We start from the raw sequence: 6,000 nt of genomic DNA, 5'->3' as shown, positions 1-6,000 counted from the left end.
CAAACCCTGTTAGGCCCCAATCACATACAGTGCCTACAAGTAGTATTCAACCCCCTGCAGATTTAGCAGGTTTACACATTCGGAATTAACTTTGCATTTTGATATTTGGACTGTAGATCAGCCTGGAAGTGTGAAATGCACTGCAGCAAAAAAGAATGTTATTTCTTTTTTTATTTTTTTTTTAAATTGTGAAAAGTTTATTCAGAGGGTCATTTATTATTCAACCCCTCAAACCACCAGAATTTTGTTTGGTTCCCCTAAAGTATTAAGAAGTATTTCAGGCACAAAGAACAATGAGCTTCACATGTTTGGATTAATTATCTCTTTTTCCAGCCTTTTCTGACTAATTAAGACCCTCCCCAAACTTGTGAACAGCACTCATACTTGGTCAACATGGGAAAGACAAAGGAGCATTCCAAGGCCATCAGAGACAAGATCGTGGAGGGTCACAAGGCTGGCAAGGGGTACAAAACCCTTTCCAAGGAGTTGGGCCTACCTGTCTCCACTGTTGGGAGCATCATCCGGAAGTGGAAGGCTTATGGAACTACTGTTAGCCTTCCACGGCCTGGACAGCCTTTGAAAGTTTCCACCCGTGCCGAGGCCAGGCTTGTCCGAAGAGTCAAGGCTAACCCAAGGACAACAAGGAAGGAGCTCCGGGAAGATCTCATGGCAGTGGGGACATTGGTTTCAGTCAATACCATAAGTAACGTACTCCACCGCAATGGTCTCCGTTCCAGACGAGCCCGTAAGGTACCTTTACTTTCAAAGCGTCATGTCAAGGCTCGTCTACAGTTTGCTCATGATCACTTGGGGGACTCTGAGACAGACTGGTTCAAGGTTCTCTGGTCTGATGAGACCAAGATCGAGATCTTTGGTGCCAACCACACATGTGACGTTTGGAGACTGGATGGCACTGCATACGACCCCAAGAATACCATCCCTACAGTCAAGCATGGTGGTGGCAGCATCATGCTGTGGGGCTGTTTCTCAGCCAAGGCACCTGGCCATCTGGTCCGCATCCATGGGAAGATGGATAGCACGGCCTACCTGGAGATTTTGGCCAAGAACCTCCGCTCCTCCATCAAGGATCTTAAGATGGGTCGTCATTTCATCTTCCAACAAGACAATGACCCAAAGCACACAGCCAAGAAAACCAAGGCCTGGTTCAAGAGGGAAAAAATCAAGGTGTTGCAGTGGCCTAGTCAGTCTCCTGACCTTAACCCAATTGAAAACTTGTGGAAGGAGCTCAAAATTAAAGTCCACATGAGACACCCAAAGAACCTAGATAACTTGGAGAAGATCTGCATGGAGGAGTGGGCCAAGATAACTCCAGAGACCTGTGCCGGCCTGATCAGGACTTATAAAAGATGATTATTAGCTGTAATTGCAAACAAGGGTTATTCCACAAAATCTTAAACCTAGGGGTTGAATAATAATTGACTCACACTTTTATGTTGAAAATTTATTAAAATTTAACTGAGCAACATAACTTGTTGGTTTGTAAGATTTATGCATCTGTTAATAAATCCTGCTTTTGTTTGAAGTTTTCAGGCTCTAACTTATTTGCATCTTATCAAACCTGCTAAATCTGCAGGGGGTTGAATACTACTTGTAGGCACTGTACATGTTTCTGGAACATGAGGCATCCATGTTTTTCATAGATACCACACATACCCATTATAACCTACGGTGATCTTCATGTGTTCGTGTTTTCAGTGTGAACCACACAGAGATATTTCCATTTTTTTTTTACGGCAAGACGTATGTGAAAAACACATATAGGACACGTATAGCTTTGTGATTTCATTCTCTAATTATTCAAACTTGGGCTATGTTCACATACTGCAACTTTTACTGCGTTTTTGGTGTGTTTTTGAGGTCACAAAGATGCACCTAAATGCATGCATTTCCTTCCCCCAGCAAAGTCTATGAGATTCTATTTTGCTGTCCACACTGGGCATCTTTTTTTTGGCTGCATCTTGGCTGCGTTTTTGAAGATGCAGCATGTCAAATATTTCTGCGTTTTTCCAGCGTTTTTGAGCCCTTCAAGTCAATAGATTTGGCAGAAAAGCATTGGGCAAAATGCGGTAAAAAGGCGTAAAAAATGCATGCGTTTTTTATGCATTTTTGCCGGGGGTGCATTTTTTTTGGGGCCAAAAACGCTGCACCTTTGTGGTTAAGAAAAGATGCAGTGAGTGAACATAGCCTTGAAAAGCACGAATGGCGCACGGATGGTACACTAATAACACACGGATGGTAAACGGATGGCACACGGTAGCACACGGATGTTACATGAATAGCACACGGATGGTACACGAATAGCACATGGATGGTAAACGGATGGAACACTGAGAGAAAACACTGATGACACCAGTACTGTACCATTTTTTTCATGTATGTATTTTATACGGACGTGTGAAAGACCCAAAGACCCCTTATTGTGTAATGAATTGCTACTTTTTACTATTTTACTATTCTACATTTTTATGACAATACAGAAGAGGTGCCCGTGTTTCTATTATAGTTTTCCTCTGATTGTTCCTCTCCTGGTTGTGGCTACAAATACTGAGGTAAAAAACTCACCAAATACTCAATGTGTGAACGTGGCCTTATAGAGAAACATCACAATTTTTACAGATTTTTTATAACCTTCCTACCCCTAACAAAGCACAATCTGGATCCATTGTTATATTACAGATATTGTACCTCCATGTACCTCTGATTTAACTCTTGGCATGCTCCATCACATATGATATTACTGAAGCATTGCAACCCCTGCACCTATGGTAATTACACCTCTTATCCAGAATAAGTGACTGCCGGAAGAGTTTGCAGGTCTCCTACATGCTGCACACTTCTACCAGGCAGAGCTACCTCAATGTTTCCTTTGCCATAACACCAGGCCAGGTCCCAATGTGTTTCCAGGTGTTTCAGTGTTTCTGAAAAAGGTGCTTGCCCTGTAAAAAAAGAGGGGGCAATGACACAAACCTGATTCAACCAGGGTGAACTATCCAACAATATTTGGATGAAATGAAACGCTATGCAGGAGTCGCAGGAGGACCCAACTGCTGACATAGAGACATAAGAAAGCTAGACTCCAGATTTCCAAAATGACATGAGCAAAAATCCTACTGGGAAAGCATCTTGTGGATAGATGAGGCCAAGATAGAGATTTTTGGTAAAGCACATCATTCTATTGTTTACCAAATCTGGAATGAGGCCTCCAAAGAAAAGAACACAGTACCTACAGTCACATATGGTGGACGCTCTTGGGGTTGTTTTCCTGCCTCTGGCACTGGAAGCCTTGACTGTGTTCAATACATCATGAAATCTGAGGATTACCAAAGGATTTTGGGCTGCAATGTAGTGCCCAGTGTCAGAAAGCTGGGTTTATGTCATAGGTCATGGGTCTTCCAGTAGGACAATGATCCCAAACATACTTCAAGAGGACCCAGAAATTGAATGACACAAAATGCTGGAGAGTTCTGAAGTGGCAGCAATGAGTCCAGATCTAAATCCCATTGAACACCTGTGGAGAGATATTAAAATTGCTGTTGTAAGAAAGCGCCCTTTATATGAGAAGCCTGTGTCATGCTAGTGGGTGTTGACCCACTGCGCCAAGGGACCAAGCTTAACTTGGAGGGGCATAACTAAGCGAGTACTACATCTTCACTAGAGCCTCCGATGGTGAGGTTAGGGTTGTGCTGGAAGTAAGCCATGAGGTACCACTCCAGGGCAGTCCCCAGATCTGCAGCAACGGACCCCAAGGGTCAACTGAGCAGGTACAGACTCTGGGTAATGGATGGCAGTACAGGACAGCTAGTACTGACTGTACTGTTGGAACCGGCTGTACGGTTGGTACTAACAGGATGACAGGTGTGGACTGCTTGGCAAAGGAACAGGTTGGTCAGCAGGTACTTTGAGGACAGGAGGTACAAGTAGGATAGCAGGTGCTGGCAAGATGGCAGGTACTAGTATGTACAGGAACACTGGACAGGTACTGGGTACAGAAACACAGGTTAGCCTGCACAGGACAAGCACAGGTTCGCAGATATTTGACAACTGGCAACATGCAGGGGCTGAAAGCACATGATGCTCAGGCACTTCCCTAAGGGGAAAAATGTCTTAAGTACTCAGAGGCACTTCCGGATTAATTGCGCTTCCCCTTTAAGAAGAGGGGAGAGCGCACGTGTCCATCTTAGGCCCCCTTCACACGTCCGTGAAAATCACGCACGTTTTTCACGGACATGTCAAAGGTGCATATTGTCTTCTGTGTGCTATTTTTATGGCACAACGTGTGTTCTCTGTGTGGTATCCTTGATAACACACGGAGAACGGGAACTTTCTGCTCACCTGTCCCTGGCATTACTGTCCGTGGTGCTGTCTCCAGTCCTACCGACTCCCCGCTGCTGCAGCTTCCGGTCCGCAATGGAGTGAATATGCAATGAGCATAATGAGCGGGGGTCGGAAGCAAGTGACAGCATCAACAGAGACAGCAGGGCTGGACAAGGTGAGTATAGAATTTTTTTTTTTACAAACACGTGTGTTTTCTCCGGTGCATGTTACATGGATCACATCCGTGCGGGCTGTGTGACATCCATAATGCCAGAGAAAAATGGACATGTGGCACACGTATGCTCCACACATACACACGGTCCATAGCAAAACACGCAGACCCCTTGATTTTAATGGGTCTACGTGTGCCCGTGTTTCCGACACGTGAGGAAATGGACCAAACACCTACCGGAGACATGGACGTGTGAATGGGGCCTTAAGTGTATTCCCGGGAGACCTGTGCGGCGTGCTCAGGCCTGGGAAGAGAAAGCTGTGGCGGATACAGGAGACACCACAGATGTTGGGATTGTGAGTGCGCTGGCGTCTCTGCCCGGTGGAGGACAGCACAAGGACGTTGGCGCCGGCATTACAACCTGGAGTAGTTTACAAAAGAGTTGCCCAAAATTGAAAGGTGTAAGAAGCTTGTTGATGGTTAAAGAAAGCGATTGATTGCAGTTATTTATTCCAAAGCCTGTGCAGCCAAAAATTAAGTTGAATGTGCCAACAATTTTGTCTGGCTCATTTTTATGATTTTGTGTAAAATTATGTCCAATTTGCCTTATTTTTTTGTGGTTTTTTCATGTTGCTTCAATACATGCAAGGAAATAATCATCTGTATGACAAAACATGTGTAATTTCAATAATTGTCTTGGAGAAATACCTTCATATTCTGGTACAATTTCAAGGGTGGCAACACTTTTGGCCATGACTGTATCATATTATGGAAGCATACGGCATGGATCCATTATATGACCATGTGCATGATGCCTTTGGATGCACCCAGCTCTGATATCTCATATCAGAAGACAGCAGTATGATAAATGGCACATGGTAGGTGAGCGGCCCTGTTACATTTATTGACTTTCCATGGAAACTAGAAGAGACATTAATTAAAATGTTTAAGGCTTCAGTTCTTTATCTTTGACATCGAGTCATACATCTTTTTAACCTTTGCTATTTACCATTCGTGTTGTCTGCTAAATATGAAGCTACATCTATAGTACTTATAACGAGGATACAGAACTGCCTATTCCACATGTAAGACGTACGTCATAACTGCATGGTGATGAATCTGTGACATTGTATACCAAAGATTACGGCTCTTGTCTATTTTTATAAAGCACATACCGTAATCTGATGACGAAGTAATTCCATTTTTTCTGCTGTGAAATGTGGGTGGGAAAGTGGAAAAACTTACATAAATAGCTATGTCCTTAAAAGCTGTGATGTGTGGAACTCATCAATGATACTAAAGTCAGTGCCGGTGTCCAGAGCTCAATCGCGACATCCACCATAAATGTACAACCTATGTGCTCATGGCATTGTGAAGCCCCTCCAGTGCTGTGTCGGTGCATTACCTTCAGGGACTCCACGTAGCTGGATCTTGTCACAGGTAGGAGATCTTCTTTTAGGATTGTCGTGACGCCACTCTCAGAATTGCGGTCA

Source organism: Anomaloglossus baeobatrachus, chromosome 10, assembly GCF_048569485.1.
Source record: "Anomaloglossus baeobatrachus isolate aAnoBae1 chromosome 10, aAnoBae1.hap1, whole genome shotgun sequence".
Taxonomy (NCBI): domain Eukaryota; kingdom Metazoa; phylum Chordata; class Amphibia; order Anura; family Aromobatidae; genus Anomaloglossus; species Anomaloglossus baeobatrachus.
Note: the sequence above shows the minus strand (reverse complement) of the source record.